Raw genomic sequence first — 27,563 nt, 5'->3', positions numbered from 1 at the left:
GAGTGCCGACCTTCACTGGAAACATGAGTTTGGCCCTGCGCTTCCATTTCGATCGATAACGACTCCAGGATTCAGATCTGAGCATTTGATGGTGCTGAACTGGCCCTGACATTACGACTAATGCGTCTGACTATCTCTGCATGTTTGATCTCTCCCGTCACCACTAGCTTTTTGTTTTTCCCCCACATGTCAGCCCTGTATCTTGATGTTTAAGGAAAGGGGCTAGTAACTCTGAGGTTGCTGGTTTGATTCTCAGGTGGGGCACTTGTACCGTCAAGGATAGTGTTTACTCTGAATTGCTTCACGAAACATCCAGCCATATAAACTGATGGTATGCAAAAATATAGTTTTGAAGTCTACACTGAAAAAATGTACCATTAAAAACAAAAAATGGAGGCAATGATTCACTAGTGAATTTTTAATTCGATATACATACAACTTAATTTTACCTAAATAAACTTAAAAAAATAGATTAAGTCAAAGCCTCAAATTTAAAAGTCTAGGCTGTGCCAATAAACAAATCCTTTTCAACTGTTGGAATGCACTGGATGAACAACAGCTTTGTCATACTTTTTTCAGAGTCCTGACTAGGGCCACACGGCTGCAGAGTTTTATCCCCCAGAGATAAGTTCTAACCAAGAGTCTCATTCACCTTTTCCAGCCATTTTGTAACACCCCACATTCTTCAGTGAGAAGCACCAACACACTTGAGCCCAGAGAGGGAACCCGGACATTGACAACTCGACCAAATTTGCCTAATAATGTCATTTTTCAAGATTGCATGAAAGTCAGAAAGGAATAAAATGCTCACACGTTCATTCTCTCGCATTCACACAGCTAAATTATATGCAGAGATATTCCAAAACTCATTTCCACAATTACAATCAAACATCAAAGCCAGATATATTCCACTGTGATCATAAATACCCAGATGAATTTACCCAGAACATCCTTCTCCACTTAATGGAGAAATAATAAGTTACTGAATGTCATTGTTAATTACTAGATAGAGACAGCAGCGGTTCTGTTGTTATGCTAAGCCAAATGCACATTAATATACATTGACTCATATAAATATATTCAGAAACAACATAAGGCTGCAAGTTAATTTATTTCCCTTTTGAAATGAGAGTCCTTCATAAAATATATAGTAATTAATCTTAAAATGTGTGAGTTTTAGTGGTTTTAAAACAGAATTTTAATGTTAATTCCTCCGATGGTAAGGTGGTTACAATGATATAAGTGCACATTGCACTCTTTGTTACTTCTGTGAAATTATAGATTACGGCCTGTTGTACGAGACTGCTTCATGGCCATGGTTTGTTATTGTTATGATGATTAAAAAAAGAATAATCCCAGCTAGCCTTTCTTCCCATTCGCAGCAGTGCATGGGCAACACCTGCCCACAAAGCCGTTTAAACATAATGAGCGGTCTACAGAGTCCTCGACATATAAAATATAATTGTTGACATCTGTCTGTGAGGGCCACAGACCTCTTTCATGTAAGGTACCCAAAAATTCTCCATGCAGTTAAATCAGTACAAATGAGAAAGAATGGGCTCCAGCAGAAAATAAAAAAAGACATATAACATAAAACAAACAAAAAGGAATCAATGGCAAATATGCTTGTCTTTCCTCATACGTGTAATCCTCATGCGTAATAAAAATAGATCAATTCCCCATAGTTACAAAAAACATTGGTTCAGATTTTTACTTGGCCCATGGACTTGCATTATCTTGGGTCTGGCCCTTTGTGACCGTCGTCTGCAAAAACGAAGTACATCAATTTTATGTGTAACTAAGCAAAAACAAACTCATTTGTAAAGTTGTGTCTCAATCAAAAAGCAGCACTTGTAAAGAAGGGCCTGGATGATATGCTGTACTTAACAGACCTCGACAGAACCTATGGATAAATTCTGCAGTGCTCATTTTAAAATTGCCACTTTTTGGAACATTATGTAACTTCACGTTTCCAGTTTTCCTTCAACAAGGACAGTGAAAGCAAGAGCTGCAGGAGTTACACCTGATTTAAATTAGTCTGATTTACAGAATCCTTCTTTTTTTCCTGACTTGAAAAGGCAGTATCCCTTTAAAAGCAGCTTTTTTTTTACTTGATGAAACTGCCTTTCAATATCTTGATATGTAAAGACATATAGAGCAGCGAATGCGTATGAGGTTATAAAAAACATATTCAAAAAAATCATTATATCGCACAGCAGCACACCATCTCCAGCAGTGCCTTCCGCGGAGCAGCGGCTGGGCTTGAGCAGCGATTGGCACTGTGGGAGCAGCTGGGCACCACTGTCCTCCTTTATCAAAATCAGCCGGACCCCGTGTGCGCCACACCGTGCCCCAACAGTCAGCTCAGGGTCCCGGCCAATCACGTGAACAGCCCAATCCATCTTTGTGAGGATGCGTAGGATGCTGTTGTCACTGCTGGTTTCGTGAATCGGTTGCAAAATCCGGAGCGATTTCCCAGGGACGACAGGCCCCCGAGGGGCAAGTAAGTTGCGCACTGCAGTGGGTGTGACCGGGAATAGACGGAGGTCCTGAGCAAGTGTCAGTCCACATGCACTGGCTTTACCTGACAGATAAGGAGGATTAAAGCCCATTGAATCTCACTGGAAAAACTACCAAGGAATACATTCTGCAGCTTTTACCAATTGTACTTTCCATTCTGTAAGCTCTCAGTGCTGACCAAAACTGCAGCAAAGATCAAGTAAGTGAAAACTCCAGATCGAAGAATGTTGCCATAAAATACAATTTCTAATCAGAGGATATTACCGTACCATACATACTGTACTGTATGTTGCATGTCAGTGAAGATGCCTTTTTATTTTTTTTCCAAATCCCCGCTGTTTATAATGCAACAAATGATACATTCAAATATGAAATAAAATCTAAATGATCATCCATGTTGTTCATTTGAATCTCTACTGAAAGTTTTATCATTTTAGCTATTAAACATTTCCATTATACAGTATACGTGTTGTTTGTACTGATACTGACAGCACAGTTGGAAAATACATGTCAGGAAAGTGTGGAGAAAAAAAAAACACTTGAGGGGTTTTGTGCGGAGTGGCAGATGGTGAAGTGTTTTTTTTCCGATTGGAGAAAAAATGTATTCTGTGCTCTGCACAAAATTTCCTCAACCTTTAGAGGAAATTGGCACAGTAAGGTCCAGATTTCACTTCAGTGCTAGAGAACCAATAAAGCACTGTTAGCTAATGTTTCTGTCAGAAAACCTGAGGTTACTTATTATCATGTGTAACTGCTGTTTTATTTTCTTTTCCTAAATGGTGCCGTAGTGGTGTAAAGCTCAAGGGGGTTTTTTTTAAATCAGTGTTGATACACTGGAAACCTTTCATTTATAAGCGTGTGCAACAACAGTCAAAAGTAGATGAGGTACCATTAGTTCACAGGTGGGCATATTCCTACTACTATGCCAAAACCTCTGGGCATCGGAGTTATTATACCCCATATAACCATCTTTACTCTGCAACCACAATCCCCTCATACAATGCCAACAGCAACATTACCAGTCATACTTTCTCCCTGACATAGCCAGAAGCACTGGCCACCTACATCCAAGTTTAATGACAGCGAGAAAACAGACTAACTTCAGTTCCTGAAATTGCCATCATTAAGCCTGCCATTGCGAACACACTGCTGAAAAGCGAACTTTTACCAAGCCAGCTTATTCTACATAGGCTAACAGTGAAGCACTGGCTCTTTGCCAATATTTAGGCAGCTCTACTGAGTCTTGGTCCATCAGAGCATCTTAATATGATGAGTTTCCGCGTTCCTATAGGAGATTACTTGAAACAACTTTCAAACAACTTTTTTCAGTTTACTCTGTAACACCTAGAGTAAGGAGCTACATCTTTTAGGGAGGAGGTGAATTCTTTATGTTTATCGTTTGTTCATTTACTTAATTTCTCTTTATATTAATATTATATTTATCTGCCACATAACATGTTTCAAACTAAGATGCCACATTGCAATATTTAATCAAATTCAACAACAACAACAAAAAAAATTTACTTATTTGTTTATTTATTATTTATTTATGAACCGCGTTTCACAAATAATGTGAAATATTATTTATAACCTATAATTGGGAGGTAAAAGTCCACTTTGTCGAGTAATATTTTTTGTTTTAGGTAGGCTATAGCAAGGTCAAATCCTTTGTACCCAAAACATAAACCAAAACTGAAACGCTCATCTCATTTTTGATTAATTAACTTACACAACTGTAACTGCGAACTCCAAATAAACAAAGGTGTAATAATACCGTCAACAAAAGCGACTCGCTAACAACGCTTCTTTAGCTCAACACATATTTACGACTGTATGATAGTTCCTTACAGATGTCAAACTAAAAAACGCGACTCAAAGAGTGGAACACTTTGAAGAACGAACTTTCCAAGAGCTCGTATAAACGGTCAGATGTTGGAGCGCAGAAGGACAGCGTCTGAGTGTAACAATAAAACTGGTGCCCGTTACTTACTTGATCGCGCATGTAGCAGAGCAGTCCGGTATGTGTCAGCGACCGGAGACGTTTAGACTACGGGTGGCTTGTCCAGCTGAACTGTACAATATGAGAGTCTTCACGAGATTCTCGCAAAACTCACTTAATCCAGCACGGCATTAAATGGACCTCGAGTAAACAACATTTTAAAAAAAGTCGCACTGAAATTGTGGAACACTGATTAAATGACACTGACTTCTACGACAGTGAGAAGCGTGCTTCAATCTCTTGCAATGGCTCGGAGCAAGCAAGAAAGGATTAGCCGAGGAATGCCTGCCGAATGATGTCGAAGTCTTGTCCTGTTCTCTCCAACAATCCCAGCCCAGTCTCATCTCTCGCCCTGCTCCAGTGCTGCTTTCGCTATTGAAAAGGGGCGGGCACGGATCCTCCCCAACTAGTTTAATGAAAGACACTTTGCACTAATGTGTTTTTATCGCAATCATACTGATAACGCGCACAGCCCGACAGAGTGTTTGGTTATCAGTGATTGTAGAATTCATTCATTTATTAATTTATTTAAATGTATGGAATTTCAATGGGATATTAGGGAGATCAAATACGGTATATCAGGACCTCGATAGAAAAGAAAAAAAAAAAAAAAAAATATATATATATATATATATATATATATATAGATTTAACACTTGAACAAAAGGGGAGGGAAATTGATTTAGGCTACGAAACAAGCTTGGCGACTTGCTCTTGCGGGCAACTCCACGTTTTATGCTATGCTCCGTTATAACCCGCAAAGATTGTATAAGTGTGATGATCAGCCGCCGTGGGGATGGCAGCGAGCACAGCCTAAAAAATAGCCTACATTGACAGAATGAGTTGTGAGAATTGAAAAATGACTTGCATGAAACAACAGCCAGGGGAGGTATCAGGTAAATAAAGAAACCACTTCAAAGTACTTAAATACAACATATCAAAGGTTAATTTTTTGCCAAGTTACTGCTTAGTGTGGCATGCCTCATACTTATACAGCACCCAGAGTTCGTCACTTTTCAGGGTTTCTTATAGAAATAATAACAATGAATGCAGACTCTCAGCCCTCTAGAACATTACAACTTCTGTGCCTTCTGACCTCATGTAAACACACAGAATTCAGATTTTCAATTCAGATACACATGTTCACACAATAAAGCCCCAAACTTGGGTTATTTTCTGTTTTTGTACTCCTTTTTCCTGCCAATTTCATCATCACAATCCGGACCCATGATCAATAATTCTTCCTATTGGACATTTAGCTCCATCTGCCAATAACAACATCTGATGAAAGTAGTCAATTGCAGGATACACGGATACGCAGGTAAAATGGACATATAAGGAAGTGCAACTATGATGCCATTTCAGCCAGTAGAACATGTTCTTAAAAACTTAGTGGTCGCCATCTTTGTTTTGTGTGGAAGCTAGCCTGCTTGCTAACTAATAATTTCCAAAAAAAATAAAATTATTGCTTTTACAGCTGTATAATATTTGTGGAAAGTTTATTTATATTTCTGAAATGCATTCTCTATCATTTCACATGCAAACTCCACATATCGTTTCATTACGAGGGATGGGTATTGTTGTCACACTTTAGACAGCTTTGGTTCTGGTACTTTGACTGAGTTTAATGTTAGCTAGCTTGATAATGATACCGGCTGTCATTGATTCAGTCGACAGAGCGAGTGTAACGGTAGTGAAGATGGCACCAAAATGAAGCGCCAAAATCTGCATTGCGATTTGATCTGGTAGGTACCGGTTGTATGGGAACTGCTGCCATAGTGCTATCAGTTTTCTGTACCCAACCCTATTCATGATTCAGACAGCTACAAGACTACAAGGTAGGCCCGAAAGCCTCAGACCACTATTGCAGGTTTCACCCAGCCACTGGCTTGTTCTGCGGCCCTGCAGCTGGGTAGTATTGGAGTCCTTTTGCCACAACGTTACACTCAGCTATAAAAATGTTCCAGCTTACAGGCAAGATAAATGACGGTCAGTTTGACCGTTCATGACCCAGTAAGTAAGTGTTTATAGCTTAATTTTCTTATTCATTATTGATATTCAAAATATATCAGAATGTTCTATACATATGTTTAGGACAAGTCATGAAGGGGGAGTCTTATGGATTTAATGATGGAAGATTTATTTATTTTATTAATGTGACGTGCTTGTAAGAGCGTCTGCAATCCTGTAATGTAATGTATGTATGTAATGTATAACTGGTACGTCAATGACCACTGTGTCATTTCTAGTGTTAACTACTTTTTAACTAGGCTATTGTAGCTACCTGGCAAAGGCAATGTTTTTAAATTAATGTCAGCTAGGCTTCTAGATCATCTCAGCAAAACCACGTTTTTCAACATACAGAAATACCAAGTCACGCAGACAAAGCACTGTGTTTTTTCATCGTACCATCTGAAGCGTACCGTCTTTTATACTGTAAAATAAATTATACTACTGTACTTATTTGGCTAAACTTTAACGGACCCACGAGCATATAGTAGACTTCATTAATGGAGCAAACATATGTCTGAATAGGTTGGTAAGACTCTATATTTATTTAACAGGGTTAAATATTTGTCATTTTTATCTGTATTTATTCACCCCCTCCCCCTTGTTCTAGTGTAAGTGATTGTATGTTTCTTGGTATAAATGTATGTTTGTAAATGTTATATGTTGTGTGTAAAATTAACTTTATGACTAAGTACAAACATATTCTTTCTGGAGTGTAAGTTTTCATCAGGTGTTTAATTCATTTAAATTACGTCTTCTTCTATGAGGCAATTTTTGTTATTTTACAAATAATTAAATTATTTGGTAAACTTTTTCCATTGATTAGTACTGCTTAGGAAAAGAGCTGGTCTAATTTGTGTGAGCAAAGATCGTTTGTTGTAACTTGGCCTAATTTTTATATCAATACTTTTCACAGCAGGCCTAGATTTTGCTGGTTTTAATTAGTGACTTATACACAGTGCTTTGTGTGCGCCGGCAAGTTGGCATTTTTGATGCTGAAAATGTGTTTTTGTTAAGATTACTGTTTACCGGAGCCTGCGCGGCTGACCGTGTGGACTGTGGGCCGGGATCTGTAGGGCGTGACATCACCGTCACCGTGCGGGTGTTCTGACTGAGCTTCAGCACGGCAGCAGATGCGGCTGCCACCTACCACATGCGCGTCTCCTTCTGTCAAAACTTCCACTTCAGATCCTTCCGTCTGTCTCCCGCTCCGAGGTTCAGCACGTCATGAGCGGTGTCTTTCCCAGGTTCCAGGGTCTTTTTTTTTCTTCCCTTGGCACCTATTCGCGGAAAGGGGGAAAGAGAGAGATATGTGGTCTGACATGCTGCATTCCTATTGGAATCAGGCACGTCGACAGAGAAAACTCATATTTTTACCGGGTCAGGTTGACTGAAAGACAAATGAGTTCATTTTAAATCGCATGCTCTCTGCAAACATTTATTTGTTTTGGCAAGGAATATTTTGGCAGAGCAACACATGGCAGGTATGAAACTATGAGTAGCCTACTTATTTGTGCATTTCATCAGATATGCTGAAAGAAGGCATCCAATAAACATGCAGGTACAGGATAGCAAATAACAGTATTGAACATCAAACGAATAAAAATGGCAGCACAGCAAGGTAAGCCTGTGACCGAAATGATTTAACCGTATTCACATATACAGTGCATAAAATAAGCATTAAGTAAAATCTTAAAGTATCTTTCAGCACTGAAGACATCCAACAAAGAACTATAATGCACAATAATAAATAGGCACAATGCAATCCAGGGATTATCTCAGGAAATTGTGTTTAAACCAACAGAATATAATTATTTGTGTGCTGCTGCTCCTAATGACGTCTTGCTTTACTGTCTGAAATTGGACACATATCAATCAATCAAAGTTTTATTTATATATTTCTTTTCAGACAAGTAAATGCAAGTCAGAGTTTTTTCCAGTGCAGGAGATAAAGGATTGAAAGGAAAAATGAGAATGGAGATGGAAATATTACAACAATAGAGACTAATGCACAAGACAGTTAGAGATAAATACAAGAAAGTAACAAAGACATGAGAAAAACATCAAATAATGAAAACAGGAAATAAAAACATATGCAGTTCAGTTGTTGTATGACCAAACTTTAGAATGGGCAAGAAGTGTGATATATGTGACCTACGACTTTGACTGGTATGCTTGATGCTGTCAGATGTAGTGGTTTCAGCATCTCAAAAATGAACTACAGTTTGCAGAAATGGTGCAAAAAACCTTGTTAATGAGAGATGTCAGAGGAGAATTGGCGGACTCGTTCAAGCTAACAGAAAGGCCACAAATGTTCTAATAACATAGCTGCACAACAGTGCTGTGCAGAATGGCATCTCTGAGCGCACAGTGCATCAAACCTTGAAGGGGATGGGCTACAGCAGAAGACCACCTCGGGTTTCACTCCTGTCCACTGTTGAGTAAGAGCAGGAAGATAAGGCTATAGTAGGCATACGATCAGCAAAACTGGACGATTGAAGGTTGGAAAAATGTTGCCCGGTTTGAAGAATCTCAATTTCTGCTGTGGCATGCAGATGGTTGGGTCCCAATTTTGTGTAAACAGCATGAATCCATGGTCAATGGTGCAGGCTGGTGGCGGTGCCATAATGGTGTTGGGAATGTTTTCTTAGCAGATATTAAACCCCTCAACACCACATTAATGCCAATTGAGAATCACTGAAATGCCTACAGCCCTTTTTATTCATAGTCCCCCAATTACCAAAAGTAATTGGACAAATTAACATGATACTTAAATAAAGTAATCATATTTACTACTTGGTTGCAAATCCTTTTGATTTGCTGGCTGCCTGAAGTCTGTGACCTATAGACGTAACCAGACACTGGGATTTTTTTTACTTCAATCTTGTCTTCAGAAAGTGAAACTCATGTCCAATTGAATTCAGATCAGGTGACTGACTTGGCCAACATTCCACTTTTTGGCCTAGAAAAACACCTTGGTTGCTTTAGAAGTGTGTTTGGGGTCATTGTCCTACTGCAAGGTGAAGCACAGCCCAATGAGTTTTGAGGCATTTGGTTGGATCTGAGCTGATGAGATCCAACTTGCTTTAGGGGGTTTTCACACCAGTCACGTGGAGTTTGTTTCAGAAACAAGTTTGTTTACCTTCGCATGCTGGTTTATTTTGACAAGTTGGGAAGCACAAATCACCCTCAGCTCTGAAACCAGAAACCAGGGCCAAGTCCACTTGGAGGAGGCGGTCCTGACGAGATTACCACCAAAATCTCAGATCCAACCAGTATCAAAGCAATCACTCTGAGACCCAGAAACAAACCAAACAGCAACAAGTTTGTTTTTTGTTATGGATCATGTTTTGATTAGCTTGCAGGCTAATCTTGTTTCTTAGGATTATGCTACTGAAAGCATACCGAGACAGTATGTAACTGTCATAATTGTCATAAAAGTGAAATTTCTTGTGTGCTTACTAATGTGCATTTGGGATAGTATGCTGTCGTTTGTGTTGCTTTGTGGTCTTTCAGTATGGGAGCTATATAAAACCTGACTGTTAAACATGCTTCACGTTTCCACAGCAATTGCTTTCAACTCTGTAAACTAATTGTCAAGCTTGTCTGTGGTGATGCATATTTTTTAAATACCTAGAAGTGGTTTCATTGTTGTTGATTCCAAGAATTCCAAACTTTCATAAGACCCATTTTTAGACTCTAACCAGATTGTTGTAAAAGACATTTGTATTGGCGATCTATATGAAGTACTTTTCTTTTGAAATCTTGATCACATTTTGTTTTATTGTCCAAACAAGAGCATTTTGTTATTGCATGTTAAGTCTCTGACAAAAAAACCATTAGCAAACATTGATTTTGGTGAATTCAGCTTAATCCAGAATATTCCCATCAACGCTAATGCTAAATAAAATTATCTCAGTTTAGGAATCAACAATGAGGTTCCTCTCTGAGCTTGTCATACCACACACTATTGATCATTCTTTTTTAATCCCATAGAAGTACCGGGAGATCTGGTCAATACCACACCTTTTCAGTACGGGAGATATGGGAGATTTAAAAAAGAATGCCTATAAAACACGTCACACATTCTGATTGACCATTTCCCATAACCCCCTCCGGCCCTCACAAGCACACAGGCACACAGCCAATCCCAGGGGAGCGCCTTACTCTGTAACATTTTTCCCCCAGAAGCTGCCAAGTATGTGGGGTAAGATCGCACAGTGAGCTTTATTAGCATCAATAAGAGATGGCAAACTGCTTTCCACGGCCTGAAATATGAATGCTTAAATAGTTAAGAATGCCACCCTTTGTGAGCTTGAGGCGTACACTGGCTTAGCATGATTGAAAATCTGTCATTCTCAGAAAGCAGTTTATATGGAACACCCCAATAGGGCGTGCTGTTCAACCTACATTATGAATCATAGAATCAAAAAGAAGAGTCTGGGTTAAAATCAAATAAAACAGCAGCATATATTTATTTGAATATAAATAAAATATTTTAAAATAATTGTTATTATGAATGATTTTCTAAAGTGTCCCTCACCGCACATGAAAGGAAGTCCATTTACAAAGTGCTGTGAGTAGGCTGGAAAATGCAATTTGGTTGTTAGGATTCAGAACAAGAATGTTTTGATAATGAGTGCAGGCTTTTTGCATGGATTGCTGTACAGGTAAATATGTTAAAATATGTGTAAGACTAGAGTGTCTTCCCACATCCTTTAGAGATGTTTTCGGCATCCTTTTTTCCCCTCTCGATCCCCAGGGAATTTGCATGAGGCACGTATTAGCATCAATTCGACAGCATTCAGCTCTTGAGAACAGTGAAGAAGGTTTATGAAACATCCCAACCTGACATAGATACATAAGGACACCTCTGGGCTTATTGGTGTGTGTATGTGTGTGTGTGTGTGTGTGTGTACAAAATGCTCTCTCCCACTAGCATGTTTTGTTCTCCATAAAATTAAAATGGTAGCAACAAACAAATAAAAACGGAACATAGAACAAGTAGATTTTCTTTTATTGATTTTCATAATTCAGGGGAAATTAAAATTTCACAGTCCTTCACCGGTCCGTAAAGCAGCGCTTTTGGATGTATCTGATATATGATGGAATGCCGTATAAAAATGTTTCTTGCTGCAAAGACAGTTTGGTAATGCACCTGTTTCCCTGCATTCCCTTTTATTATCCAAATGCTGAAAGGGAGGGGGGAAAATAGGCCCTTCTGTGCTTTAGAAAACTATTATTTTGATCGTGCACAGCACCTTGGCCCATGAGAAAAATATATTTTTCACATGGGATATCATAGTTTCAACTATGATATAAAAGTATGTTAGGAACCCGCAAGGATATTCAGATAACAATTTCACTGCATTTACTTTACAGATCTCTGACCCTGGCAGTGTAGTTCTGAGAGAATGGAGGTGCATGAGGTCACTTATGCCAACATTATGCATTATATCAACATTATAAGTACGAAATAGGCCCATTTGAGCCAAACAGTGTCAGATTCACAATACGCTTGGGGTTTTTTGTGAAATGTACACACTTTCTTGTACCCATTAAATTTTGCACAGAAATGCCTGGATGTCTCTGGTTTAAATTGCTGATTAGCATTCTCATTGCATTTTATTGCACCTTTCCAGATTCATAATAGAATTATGGAAAGCTGGTATTAGCCAGTAGAAACTATATTAAGCCTTTCAGTTTCCAAAGTAAAGTGCTCAATTATCTTGAAAACTGGATTGTGTCGGACATCTGGGCACTTCTGTGTCAAGTGTAATGGACTGGTCAAGACTTGTGTCATACTTGGGCCTGTGAGTTGGCTTGGTCACGTGCCTGATGTGTTGAGCAAACACCCCAAATGCTACTGTACACCTTTGATTCATTATGTATGAAGCACAAGAAGGGCAACATGCCCGCCTTTGTTCCACACAACGCTCCTGTGTCTTTCTGAAAGGGACGTGTGTGGATCAGTCCCCTCTCTCTGCTTCACCCCGACGGCTCTGTATGTCACACCTTCCACCATTCCTGTCCCAAGGCCTTTAGGGCCAGAATCAGACTGTACACGCAGCATGCTGCCTACCCATGGCATTGTTTCTTTATACGCTGTAGAATAGTAGAAGAATAGTTTAATACCAGCTTTCACCAGTTGGGGCACTCTAAATCTGGGTTCTGAGAGTGCCGGATAGCCTGACTAAGAAAAGTAAACCTTATTTTTCTTTTCTTTTTTAGTGCTTTTGGAACTTTGATTGACCATTTGAAGGTATCAATTTCATGACTTTCGTGCGTCAGTGTTATGTATAAAGTGCACCTTTTGAACTGCATTTTAAACAGAACAAATTGTATGTTAGTTCTTGTTGTTAGGGGAACAGCCCTCTAGAACAAAAAGTGTATGTATACAGTGTTGCCTAGAATGACTTTGAGTGCGGAAATGTATACATGAATTGAGCATGTATCATGATGTCAGATGAAAGATATGTGCATAGAGAGATCAAATCACTTCTGCCACCATCAAGCACCTCTATTTTAAATTTATGAATGCCATAAGGCACTCATCTGCTTTATGAATAAGCTTTTCCCTAGTCTGTGAAGCACAGTTGCTGAGGTTTCATTGGCTCCTTGGTCTTTGCTTTATCTAACTTGTCCTTTGTCTGGATATAATTTTGCTCCGTTCACTCATGAAAGTAAGCGTAGTCTCAGGCTCCTTCAACTCCTCACCCCTTTTAAAGGTCATGAAAGAATTCTCCGGTAAAGGTTTGCACATTGACCTTATTGCTTAAGCTTCGCTTTAACAGAGCCACACAAAATACAGATGCAAGTGGTATATTTCTCTGACCCAAAGAATGACAGCTCTGATGAGGCTGTTTCCTCAACTCCCACCAAAGGCTTACATTTCCAGGCAGCGATGAAGAGATTGTGTAAGCATTATGCCGTGACATTTTTAGATAAAACAATAATAAGTTATAATTCAGGAATAAAGCATCCATTCAAATGTCAGAGCGCAAGGCCACACAAGTGTTTACTGGGTTTTTTTTTCTTGCTCCGTTTTCAGCGCTGGAGGTAACCCTCATTTGCAAGTTTGCAAGCGAGAGTTTCACCTGAACAAAAGGTGTCCGTTCCTCTCTGAACTAACATCGCAGGAGAGCTGGGTTTAGCACCCAGGAGGATAAAAGCTTTCTCACAGGCAAGTGTGCGTTTGCGTTTCCTGCCCTACTGCCTCCCAGGCTGCGTGCTCGGCCCTTGCATGGCCCGCAGGCCCTCGTGTGGGCGTGGCCGTGGCCATGCCTCACTCGATGAAGGCGGTGGGCAGACCGTATCCGGGCGGACCCTGGGCCGTGTCCGTGGCGACGACGCAGAGGAAGCGTAGGAGCGTGGTCAGGTTCTGCGCCGGCCAGCTCCTGGCACAAACGGGAAAGCAAAGGGAGCAGCGCGTCCCTCGTCCGTAATTAAAGCGGGAGCCGACCGGCACCGGCGCCCCGGCAAACGGCGTACCTCCTACGCCCCCCTTCACCGCGTCCCGCCACCCGTTCCCCCCACGCCCTGCACGGGACACCACCCTTTGGAATGGGCCCCGCGCGCCACCTCAGGTCAAAAGTACAGAACGTTGGGACGGCACTGTCGCACAGGACAGCTGTCGAGTGGCGGCAGCTCACGCGAATTCCCCGTCAGCACAGAAAGTTCCCTCTGCAGCTCTCCAGCGCTGCATTAACGTTTACGGTAGCTGCACTTCATTTTGAACAAAGTGTGAAAATGCGGTGTACTGACTGAGAGAAAGAAGGACCATAAATGAGTAATCCAAAAAAGTAATTACTGACTTTTTTTACTTAAGTAATTAGTAATTAGCATATTGTATGCAGGTAGTAAACACGTAACTAGTTAATTTCAGGGTTTGCTGTATTTAATCACAATTTTTTAATTTGCTCAAATTAAGCTATGATTAAATTTAATTGAAAAAAAAAATGTCCTTTACCTATTTTAAAGGTAAATAAACCACAGAAATAGGTATGATTCAAATCAAATTACATTATGTAATAGCGTCTTAACTGATATCTAGAACACACATTCTTTTACCTGAGCCTTTTGGAAGGCAAAGGATCTTCAACATTCAATATGGCATGTGTTCTTCAGACATCAGGCTTGTTAAAAACAAATGTTAAACTTTTCAGTCAAAGTCTTCTTATCTGTCTCCATCATCATTTATGGGGTTAGCTCGCTATTCAGATCCCAACATGAACGCTTTGGGGAAATTGTGATTATAGCAAAGTGTTTCAGTTGTGTAATGTGTAATATATATATATATATATATATATACACTCAAATTAAAAAAATAATTTATTTTTGTATCCATAATTTATACAGTTTATTTCTCACAGTATTATCAGGCTTCAATCTCCTTCAGTGAAGTTGATGTATTGACAGAAGACAATGACAAAAGAAAAAGATGTAAGGCCCTTTGTCCGGTGTTTATGGACCAATCAAAAACAAAGGCCAAGAGGTGTGCCTGGCGTGCTAAATCCGACGCCGCCGCGGCCAGGCGAACGGCGTTTCGGCGAATGTGCCCTTGACGTGCCTTTTCACGGGCAGCGCACGAGCACGCCGCTCCCCGCTTTATTCATCTCAGCTGCTGCTCTCCCTCACCGGGGCGGGCGGCGGCGCCGAGCCCAGAGGGAGGGAGCGAGCGGGCGGAGGGGGGGTAAGATGGAGGTGAACGGAGCCTTCCGTCGCGCGGGGAGTCGGGAATTATTCGGGCGCGAGAGAACGTCGGGAGCCTGCGAGTTCTTTTTCTCTTTTCTGACTTTTTTTTTTTTTACTTTTCCTTTTTCTGACTCAGCGGTCAGGTTTTTTTTTTTCTTTCAAGGCAGTGCTGTAGCTCTCGTTTTAAAACTGGAGGGCTGGTGGGCTTTCTCGCTCACTATTGAGGGGGAAGATTGACGTTCCCTAAAAATCTGGGAAGGAGTGGGACAGGGGTGGAATGAACTATGCCTGTGTTCCAAGGGTGTTTACCCCTTGATGCTTGTACTGCCTGGGCTTGCTGAATAAAACGCAATGCAACACATTAACAACTACTCAAACACCAAACCACTGAAAAGCCCCTTTTTAAATCACCTTCTTTAATCCTTTATGTTTTCAATGTTAAGATTAGTTGTCCATTTCTATGAAACTTTGCCACTTTCAATCAATATGCCAGAAAATCATCTAAAGCATTTGCTATTCAGTACTTCCTTGCTGTATTTGACTGAAGCACAGAAGGACTTTGACCTTTAACACATTAGCATTTGAGTAAAAATGCCCCCCCCCCCCCAAAAAAAATAAAAAATAAATAAATGAACAAAAAAGAGACTTGCATACAAATTTACAAGAACAGCACTTGTGTGGATATTCAGTGATGATTTTATCAACAAACAGAAGCATGCAAGGCAGAAATAAACTTGTTTTCTTTGTTTTAGAATATTTGCCCTTTTCTTTCTTCTGTGTTTTGACAAATCTCCTCCCATCATAATACTGTTCTGTTGGTTTAATATGACTGATAGCCTCTAATTTAGTACCAACAGTATCTAGATGAGAAAACATCCAAATATTGCAATCTGAGACTTTCTTGGCCATTTCAATTGATACTTCAGAGGGTAAAGCTGTTTTTACAGCAAACATTGGTCCGAAGCCATCTTGTTTCTCATATGCAGATCACAGGACTTTGTATAAGCAAATGTTTTTTAAGAATTAATCTTCACAGAACCAATAAATTAGCCCAACTGCATACAACAATATAAACCGCACCACATAAATTACCCCTTCACTGAGCCACACCAGATGACGGTATTGAAGACCGAAGCACGTGAAATGGAGATTTAAACATCCATTTCAGACTTTTGAGGGGAGGTTTGACATGTACACAGAAAGGATTGACAGCAGCTGGTTCGGCCGCCTTTAGCCAGCTTTCAGAGTGTCTCGTGCAGTGAGCGCTTTCTGTCGCTTGATCTTCAGCGGGGTGATTTAGCCTGAAGGGTAAGGCGGTACACGCGCCCTTGCCCTCGCCGTTTGCCTTTGCCAGGGTTCATTAGTTTGACTTAGCTCCGCGCGCGGTGGAGGCTCGAGCGCGCTTCCAGGGTGGGGGGCCGCATGCAGGGGAGGGGGGCGAGGAGCAAAGCGTTCGGCGAGACTTACCAGCGGCGTTTACTGTCTTCTCCAGGAAGATACACCCTCCAGCACCTGCTGTGGGCCAGGTCAGTCAAACATTCACCGGTTTCGGGTAAAAAAGAAAAAAAAAAAAGGAAAAGAAAGACAACAGGGAAAAGAAGAAAGGGAGAAAAAAGACAAAAGAAATAAAGCCAGACCAGCTGGCTTTGAGCAGAAAACCCCTATTTGGGTTGCGTTTTGCACAGATCACTCTCCACACTGAAAAGAAAGAAGTCCAACCCCCCCCCCCCCCCCCCACCCCCAACTTTGCATCGACCTGTAGGGTGCGTGATCCTTCAACACAAGTGCCAACAACCCCCCCCTCCCAACCCCTGCACCTGTCCCTGTCACTTTAAGGTATATTTAGCCCTGAAAGAGATCAGTAACACTCAGCATTGGCACGCGTACCCAGGGTTATTGCCCATAGAAGTATGCAGTCATCCAACATGGGAAGAAAAAAAGAACAGAAAAAATCCTTTAATAATAAAAAAATCCCAGGGAAATGGAGAGACACTTCTGTCCCCATTATGCAAATTCTCTTTTTTTCCAAGAAAAATAACCCCATGTCCCCGAAACTGAGAAAGAGTGCACAGCAAGAGTGTGCAGTGAACTTTAACCGAGTACATACATTCTGAGTCCATTTGAGACCATATGTACTCTGTGAGAGTTGATTGAACACAGAACATTTTACTGTGTATCTGTTCATTTGATGAATGTAAACAAACATTTTTTTTTAATACAGAGGAAAACTCAAGACCAGTCTTTCTGTCTTGATAGAGTTTTTAAATAAGTTTCAGTATAATGCTCATAAGTGAGCTCGATTCACTGATGTCTTGCCAAGGAATTTTCCAACGGATTAGCACTTGTAATGCAATTATGTAAGGCAAGATGCAAAAAGCCGTGTGATATTTTCCTCTGTCAAAATGAGAAATTGTGTTAATTCAACCTACATACAGTGCAGATAAAAAAACACACAAAAACACAGATGCACACCTACACAAAAATACATCTCAGCAGCCAACTGTACATTCACAGCAGTAGTGCTTTTCCTCTTGTTTCTTACTTTGATACTTTACTACTAAACAAATATAGTATTAATGAATTAATTTTAGTGAGTAAAATAATGCACCATCACACTTAAAATAGAAATGATCTTTAAAAAAATAAATGAATAAAATTCATGAAATATATTACTAGATATACTAAACTAGACTACTTCATTTGCAGTATTTAATTGTAGTTCAACAGTTTATGTTTTTTTATTTTTTTTTATTCATGGCTTACCACACTCATGAATAGCATGAGCTGAGCCAAATACCCAGTAAGTGCATCTAAAAAAAACACTAGAAACATTGGGGAATTAGTAGCATGTATTTAAGCAGAATGTTTCCAGCACACAGTAAGACATATTCTATTATCAGTAAAAGTCAGCCACTTTGCAATGATTACAATCTTTGTAATTCAAGGAAAAAATCAAAAGGTCAAATCTAAACGAAACAACCAGATTTATGGTTTTTGAATTATAGATGCAGGCAGGAAGCAAATGTGGGGAAACGTGGGAAGTCTGCAGAGTGGAAATGGAGCCACCTGTTACACATGTAACTAGTGCTGACTTCAGGATGTTTGCATGCCTTGATAACCCATGTGACTGAAGCCCCTTCCTGTGTGGCAGCGGATGTTTCGGTTAGATATCGCAGTGGATAGATGATCTTCTGAAATTCCGCACATGGATCCCCTTTTGTTGACTGAAGGCGGCGTTTAACATAGGGAGTGAGTGTACGCGGGCCAGAGCTGTTTTTGCAGGTTTCATACCTTGAACTGCCAAATTAAAAAAATACAAGAGAGTAAGGACTTTGCACGTCGCACGGTGAAAACAAATTTGCGAATAACAAAAAAAGTGATTTCATTACGCACGCCACTTTCCACTAACAGGCACGTCAACTTCGGACACCTTGACACAAAGTACAGCTTTATTAAATATTCATTGACATTCACTGAAAACCAGCTGTTTCTTTTTGACGAGAAAGGCCGTAGACACAGGCGCAAGTCAGCCTCTACCGATTAAGAGACCCCAGCGAAGGTCTGTTTGAAAACGATGCCGGCAGGGCCTCTCGGGTGATTGTGGTGGTGTGGCCCCGGGGTTTGAATGCTACCCCGTTACATTTGAACCTCATCCAGCGGAGACGGTGCCAGGTGCCAGTCTGCCCGCAGAGCTCCCTCAGGCCCCTGTGTGTCCCACGGCAGCCAGGCCGCGGCATAATACAGAGTTATGTGACCTGACAGAGCACAAAGATAACATCAATGACTGAAGAACATAACTCATCAGCAAGACCCAATAATCAATCGGCAAAAGAGCGAAACGCAACCACGTAAGCAAAGACTCCCCGTGGCACAATACCGCAACTGATGACTAATCAAGGAGATCAAAGTCCAGGCACATGAGTGCTGAGCATTACACTAACTCAGCTCATACTGACCGTTGATTAAATTCCAAACTCACCACAGCCCACCAGGCAGGCTCCTTATACAGGGTCTCCAGAGTCTCATAATGCTGGTACAGCTGTGTGAATGGAGATTCTGAACCTGTGCTGGCCTTCAGTCTGGATTCCTGGGCCATCTACACTACAAGCGCAAAGAGTAAAATATTCTAATTCCTCTCCTATTTTTGTGTAAGTCTGTATGAGTCCAAATGGGATAAAACATACTCCATCAGAGTAAAATGTACACCGCCAGAGTTCATTTGACACTGAACATTTTGCAATGCATTGTCCAGTGTGTTTTGGACAGTGGTTGACTGGAAGTATTGTGTCTTCTGTGTAGACAAAGCAGATTTATAATTACCTTGTTAGACATACACTGGATTATTGTCTACTCAAATTACATTCGAGATTATTTTGTTGTGATTCAGAGTAGATAAAATCTGTGCGCTGTGCTTGTGAAAGAAAAAGTAGCAATTGATTTTACATGCGTGCAAGTCCAAGACAAGTTTTTCACAATGCACATATTTGAGTAGATGCCACTCCAGGCATTTGTATTACAGGCTACTGTACACCATACACAGTTGGTGAATGTCTAATACAGCATCTGTCTGGAGGTTCATTTAAGTTTATTTTTCATTTTGTGGTCATTAAACACACCATCACCATGTCAAAGTCATTACTTTTATGAGCCTGCTGACAGATCTGTGTGTATATTTTTCTTGAGTCTCTCTGGATGTGCGCGATGAGCATAAAACAGTGCTGTTAAAGTGTCTCTGGCCGGGTCTAGAGGTCTGTCTCCCATTGGCTCCTAGTCCTTTCATAGACCCGCGTCTCTAGGAGAGAGCACTGTGCTCAACCCCACGGCCTGGTCTACTCCTCCACAGAAGGTTGCACTCCATGTGTCCACACCCCAGAGCCGAGAAATAGCCAAATCACACAATGACCACGAAGAACACAAGACTCCCCTTTAGCAGTTCACAAAGATATGCCAAACGGGTTGTGTGTGTTTTGTAGGAACGGTCTTGTGATCTGATAAAACACAAGAGAAAGGAGGAGAAGAAAAAAAACTGACAGAATGAAAGAAAACAGAGGGAAAACAGAGGGGGGGGGGCTCATATGGCTCTATCCAGAAATAATATTTTTTTTATGGAACTTCATTGCTTGTTTAAAGTTCTTTGGAAGGAGGGATCATCGGAGGTTAGATGACCATTTTTTTCCCCAAAACCTCTCTTATGTTGCCTCCCCAGTTATAGTCTTGGTGGCAGGCACAACAGTGCTAATGTACCTGCCACTGGCTCAGGGAAAAAGCTATAAGACCTCCATTTCCTATTCATTTGCTGTGAGTCTGGAACACTGGGGTGCACCATTCAAAAATAACAAAAGGTATAATAACATCTGTCTCTCACCTAGCTAAGTGATTCGGCAAATTCACTTCATGCGCCATGTGGGCGTATGTGAGAGACAAAAGGTAACCTCATTTTTACCCCCTGCCCTCCCCCCCCCTCCTCAACAGTGTTTTGTATTTTACATTGCGATTATATGGTATAACATTATTTATGTTTTCATAAATATTCATTTATGAATGAATATTATTCATGCTAAGTACTTTATTTATTACACTGCTTAAAAGGGTAGAATAGATTGCAAAGTAAATTTGATCAAATATGGGCCAAAATGTCATGTCTTCTTTTAGCATAAGAAAATGTATCAGCCTGCTTGTATTAGTTCCCCTAAAGTAAAACAAATCTCACAGTTTCCATTCATTAAAACAGATGAGTGGCCAGAAGAAAATATACTGATTACTATTGGTTTCTTTGGCTCATTTTTTGGCTCTCAGCTTTCTCATTGGTGTGCATGTTATAAGATATGATTTATATAATTGTGACACATCAGTGTACACACATCAGATGTATGTGCGCCCATCCCAGTAGTCTGACTTATCCCTTTTAGAACTTTTGTAGATATTACATGTCCTTCTAAATTTCTGTGGTGTCCTTTCTCTTTTATCAGTTCCAGTAAACGGGTCTGGAGCACCGGTTTTCTCTTTCAATGTAATCATCTGTTGCTCAGTTTCAGAATTGCGTTTCAAAGTGCTGTACATCAGCTGTAAGCAAGAAAAAAAAATTGGTTCTGCTGATGAGTACCCTTCATGTTTTGCTATATGCAGTATTCCAGTTGCCCATTTGTTACCTAATACATTTAGCAATGACAACAGAGGATCCTAATTAGTATTTCAGGATTTGTTGTCCATGGAAACTAAGTAGTCCTTGTCCTAAAATGTCTCCAATGGAGTATCCCATAATTGGGCACTTTTATGTCATTATTCTGAAGAAAGCACTTTTTACATGATGAGAAGTAGCAAGGAAACAGTTCTCTAGTATGTGTCATAAAAGCCCAAAAAACCTTACCAAACTCAAGCACATATAAACACACACACACACACACACACACACAGGCTTAGTGCACTGCTTTCCTTTTCAATTTTTTGTTTTCAAGTGCAGCACTGCATTTTTATTTATTTTCGAAACGTCACCCAGCAGTTTCCAGATGGCCAGTGGCCAGAAACCAGAAACCAACTGTATGCACTACACTGCTGTACACAGAACTAAAAATGGAGGTAACCACAGGGGCTGTGACTCCACTGCGAGTGAAGTCTGTTAAATGTTATGACAATTAAATTGTGATAAATTTTCTTACTGGCAAAAAATGTCTACAACGGGGTCGTTTGGTTGCATTGCTAGCTCATGCCCAGGAGGAAATGCAGTTTCTTGCTCAGAAGAAAGCAAGGCAGGGCAAAAGATTTAGCTAGCATGCAAGTATGCAACAGTTCAATCTGTGGTAAATCTTTCTTTTTGGTCCTTTAGATATGGGCAACTATAATGATAATTTAAAATCTCTTTGAACTTTCGTTTTAACGAATAGCCCATGCAGGTCCTGAATTTGCAACACAACCCCATTTTACAGCAGGAACGTCTTGGGTCTTGGCCCCAAGCACGACTATCCTGCCAACTAGGACTGCACCACATCCCTGTTTAAGAAATATGGCATAGATATCAAGTATTAGGCTTGGGGGGAAATGGATAACAGTTTGATCGAATTCATTTAAAGTGGGTTTGGGGGGGGGGGGGGTCATAAAAGTATAAGATTAAAATTAAGTCAATTAATATTTTGGATCAAAATTGTAATTATTGCCATGTGAAACAGACATGGCGTAAATTAAAATGGGATCCTATTTTATTAGAGATCCTCTTTACTCATGAAGCGTGTCTACCATGACTAAACAGTTGTGGCATATTCCTCGTTTTGGGTAGCCAACAAAGTCTGCTCTTTAAATGTGTGTTTTATCGCAATTGAACAAATTTGCTCTTTGTAAGATTGGGTAACTATGAAGTTATTTCTCACAATCCTGAGAAATGTTTGAGACATTGAAAAGTTCATTCTTTCAGTACCATTACATGTGCTTGTGTCTTAATAAGGGTACACTGGTAATGCATGAATATTATTATTATTATTATTATTATTATTATTATTATTATTATTATTATTATTATAACCTCCAGCCAATGTTGAAAATTATCAATATATATTATCTATATTGCTATCCATATAGTAGAAATAATGCAAAGGAAGCAGAAATTTAGATACATAAAAAATATAACTAGTCATATATTAATACTGAGTAAATTAAAACACTGATACAATCAGCAAATATAATGTAAAGGGATAGCTTTGATACTTTTCCTCTGTTCAGAATGCCTATCATTATGGGACATCTACCAATGATCTGTACGGGTCATATTTCATACATTGGTTAAGTGAAACCAATGTTTTGTGGTCCAAACATCAACAGGATGACCATGAAGTGAAACTGCACAATACAGAGTCGAGACATTTGTTTCTAATTACAAGTTTACCTCTTTGGAAATGCCTATCGCAAAGAAAAAAAGTGGGGTGGTTTGTGGTTTTTCAGAACAGCCTATTTTGAAAGACAATCACTTCTGTAGGAATGTGGGATCAGCCTCCATCATTGCCATTGTTGCTTCATGGCCGATGTATTATGTCTGCCTCTGAATGCCAACAGAAGGTCCATTAGAATTCAGGCACATGTTCATTTATTCCTCTTAAAATCAAATTAACAACTTAAAACTCAGCATTAATTGCAGTATGGCGATCTTCTGGTAGACTTTGCATTGAGCAAGCATGTTGGTTTTGACGGTATGGGTTTAAAAATGCAGTGGATGGACTGGGCTCTATATTGGGCCAGTGCTTATGTTCAAGTTCAAGGGTTCATTTCCAGTCCCAAAATGGTTGAAAAATGCAAGGCCTTGTCCTGCGGGCATTCGAAAGTTCCCTCTCAATACAATGTGTTACATTACTTTAATTAGGACTCCTGTTCCCCCATTAGTCCCTGTCATGGCTGCTGTGTTGTAATCCCCCTGATTAAATCCCTGCTTGTTTGTTTAGGCCCGGCTCACTGAGATTAGCATTATCCTGGAGCTCTGTCACATTCTGTAATCATTTCAATCCTTCCCTCTGAGGTGCCCTCGGGCGCTACACGCACAGACTTAATAGCCCAGAACAGTCACGTTAAATCCCTCCCGTCCCGTCTTCCCCTGTATTGTAATTTACAGATACGAACGAGGCCTGAGCTGGCCGCGATGTAGCATGACAAATGAACCCATCCAACCATATTGACACCAGAAGAGTGTGCGTCCACTGAGGTACATGGGGCCATCACATTGGATTTACCTGGTTCTTGTCCGCCTGCTGCTGCTTTCTGTTTGGCCTTAAACTCTCTCATGAAGAAGAAGAAGAAGAAGAAGAAGAAGAAGAAGAAGACAATGAATGTATTTATGGGTTTAAGCACACCACAGGCATTTATTGTATTGGACAATTTTTAAAAAAAAATCAATCACCCTGTATATGGGTCATGTGATGAGTCAGTCATGAAGGCTGTGCCCCGTTTCCACTGGCAAACGGAGCTGTGGTGGCTAAGCCTTTCTTGACATTCAGATCCATTACAAGTGTGAATAACTGAAGGGAACGTGTACACTTCATGCTACCCTGAATACCTGTTCTAATCCATCAGCTTTCCTCGAGCAAGCCTTCGCCAGTGCGAGCGGTCCAGTAAAGGGAGATAACATTGAGCGAAATGTGCTCAGTGACGGAAGCGTGTTGTGACTCCACGCCAGCAGGAACACATCCGTGCTGTGATGGATAGGTGTTTACCCAGCAGACTCTCTGCACTTCATTTTTCCTTTAAATCAGTGAGGTTTTGGCCCAGGAAATGTTTGCATCAGTGCACAGATGTGACATTTTAATAATATAAACCACGGTTGTTTCATTCGGAAACACCCTCTCGCTTGTAAACCATCTGGTACACAAAATGCAACCAACACACAACGTTGTTTTGTATGTGGTGCCATTTCTGTATGTGCTTTGATGCTATGAGTGCCAGTAAACACAGATGTGTCTTTTCTGTTAAGCCTGTAATTTAGCTGTGAAATACAGCATATGGTTTAATTTCAGTTATCGAGCACCACAGATCACATAGCTATACCTCCAGTTATTACAAACTCCACTGGGCTCAACAAGGTAAAAAAAACATCATGCATGTATAGAATCAATGAATGACAGGCTTTTTTTTTGTATCAGAGCAGTTTCTTAATTCATTTTGAACTATTTATTGCCATGGACTAATACACAGATCTTTTCAGTCTTTTGTACATTCTTCAATATATATATATAACGTAATGCAATCGATGAGAAAACAATATTACAAGATATCTGCAAAATTACTTTTTTTAACGAATTCTTTTTTTAAAGGCAATCAAATGTAATTTAAGTATGAAAACACAGTATGAAATGTACTGAATGTCTGCTAACCCTGCCACTCTGGGCTTAAAGGCAAAAAAATGCAGCACTTCACCTAGACATTCCTCACAGTGCTTGCAAGGGTTAGGTAGATAGAGAAAGAGACTGCGTGTGTGTGGGAGAAAGAGAGAGAGCATTTTTCCTCAGAAATGAGAAGGAAGTTATTCTTCTTTCTCTTTTTGAATAAACACAATCTTGCACTACTGATGCCAGCTCCACTTGCCCATTATTGTCACATGATTTATGACGTAACACTGTACAGTTGATACTATGCAGATGGCACATTACACACATTTGGATTTGGGGGATTGAACAGTTTATGTGACAGCCAGTGTCCCTTCCACAAGACATTACATACTGTATGCTGCCGAGATTATATATATGCAGGCTATATGGACAGATGGCGCAGAGTGGAGACATAAGGACCCCTTTCTCCACTGAGGAACAGCAAACATGAGTCATGAGCAGCAAACGGAAGTGATCTTGCATCCGATGAATCTTACTCACAGTCCAGCCGAGTCAGGGAGAAATGGGGAGGGTTTACATTTGCCCAGAACATGATAACTGTCCATATTCTTGAGAGTCATGCTAAAATATCATATAAAAGCATACCAGTTACACCTTTTGCTATTTTTATCATTTTTTATATTTATACGTCAGATGTTTTGAAGACAACTTTTTTAGATCATTTATAGATAATCTTTTCATCCAGACTATCCCTGGACTGAGTCCATACTGTATAAAGCACCCTCGTAGGCTCTCTGTGAACAGAGAAGGTGTCTGAGAACTCTACTGCTGCCTCATGCAGTTTCTCCACAGAGAGGGGTGGCATAGTTCCGGTGTATCAGTCAATGTGAAGTGAGACATTTAGCTGAAAAATCTGCACTGGATATACATGGGAGGATGATGAAAAGCTAACAAATACACCGAGAAGTCATGTACTGCATGTGCGTTATGATTATAATGTGACTGTCTTTTGCTATACTATTTCCCCTGTGTGTAAGCCCAGGAGGAGGAACATATATGGCAAATTTCACCATGAGACATAAGAATGCTGCATTTTACAGTCTCCATCAATCACATTTTAACACGTCAAATCTACAGTATTTGGACCTGCTCATGAACATCCATGTAATTGTCCAAAAAGTGGCTTATCATCCACGACCAGGTGTCGTACAGCAAATCAGATGTATCCATTTCAGCCCATGAACGAAACAACAATGACAGAGAAAAGTTTCACAAGGGAAGTAATTACATGTTTTCAGAAGTTCCTATGGCTTCAATTACGTTTTAGGGCTCAACTTAGGGTTAGGGTTATGAAAACGGTAAGTCTGAGGGTCGAGGCAAGTTCACGGCTGTGTTCAGCAGGTTAAAGAAAGGTTGGGAAATTGGTTCTTTTTCGATTTTGGACGAGTCAAAAATTTTGTATATACTAGTATAGGTACCTATGACCATAACAAGCTATGGAATATATACATATTTTTTCAGGGAAACCATTTTTTTTTTCAGGCCTCAAATATATTTTTTAGCATTTGTACTATGGAATTCACTGTCTTGACTTAGTTTTTCCACAATTTTAAATGAGTAATCGCATGTTTTCAGAAGTTTCTATGGCTTCAATTACGTTTTAGGGCTCAACTTAGGGTTAGGGTTATGAAAACGGTAAGTCTGAGGGTCGAGGCAAGTTCACGGCTGTGTTCAGCAGGTTAAAGAAAGGTTGGGAAATTGGTTCTTTTTCGATTTTGGACGAGTCAAAAATTTTGTATATACTAGTATAGGTACCTATGACCATAACAAGCTATGGAATATATACATATTTTTTCTGGGAAAAATTTTTTTTTTTAAGGCCTCAAATATATTTTTTAGCATTTGTACTATGGAATTCGCTGTCTTGACTTAGTTTTTCCACAATTTTAAATGAGTAATCGCATGTTTTCAGAAGTTTCTATGGCTTCAATTACGTTTTAGGGCTCAACTTAGGGATAGGGTTATGAAAACGATAAGTCTGAGGGTCGAGGCAAGTTCACGGCTGTGTTCAGCAGGTTAAAGAAAGGTTGGGAAATTGGTTCTTTTTCGATTTTGGACGAGTCAAAAATTTTGTATATACTAGTATAGGTACCTATGACCATAACAAGCTATGGAATATATACATATTTTTTCAGGGAAAACATTTTTTTTTTAAGGCCTCAAATATATTTTTTAGCATTTGTACTATGGAATTCACTGTCTTGACTTAGTTTTTCCACAATTTTAAATGAGTAATCGCATGTTTTCAGAAGTTTCTATGGCTTCAATTACGTTTTAGGGCTCAACTTAGGGTTAGGGTTATGAAAACGGTAAGTCTGAGGGTCGAGGCAAGTTCACGGCTGTGTTCAGCAGGTTAAAGAAAGGTTGGGAAATTGGTTCTTTTTCGATTTTGGACGAGTCAAAAATTTTGTATATACTAGTATAGGTACCTATGACCATAACAAGCTATGGAATATATACATATTTTTTCAGGGAAACCA

General features: G+C 40.0%; 1 protein-coding gene and 1 long non-coding RNA gene across 7 annotated transcripts in view; one reads left to right on the top strand and one right to left on the bottom strand.

The window, feature by feature from the left end:
• The window catches only part of mef2ca (myocyte enhancer factor 2ca), a 72,420-nt gene extending 55,489 nt beyond the window's left edge, over nt 1–16,931 (bottom strand). For 2 of the 6 annotated variants that reach the window (XM_064307522.1, XM_064307526.1), the window contains exons 1-2: nt 16,691–16,931; nt 7,680–7,809 (exon numbers count right to left, since the gene is read on the bottom strand). The gene's annotated coding sequence lies outside the window, so the exon portion shown is untranslated. Of the gene's footprint in view, nt 1–4,510; nt 4,872–7,679; nt 7,810–16,690 lie in introns of those variants that run through there. The other 4 variants (XM_064307525.1, XM_064307527.1, XM_064307528.1 and 1 more) reach the window with 3 other exon arrangements.
• The window catches only part of LOC135239529 (uncharacterized), a 181,458-nt gene that overhangs the window by 139,166 nt on the left and 14,729 nt on the right, over nt 1–27,563 (top strand). The window lies entirely within an intron of this gene.

Source organism: Anguilla rostrata, chromosome 14, assembly GCF_018555375.3.
Source record: "Anguilla rostrata isolate EN2019 chromosome 14, ASM1855537v3, whole genome shotgun sequence".
Classification (NCBI taxonomy): Eukaryota; Metazoa; Chordata; class Actinopteri; order Anguilliformes; family Anguillidae; genus Anguilla; species Anguilla rostrata.
This window is presented reverse-complemented; position numbering and strand designations above follow the sequence as displayed.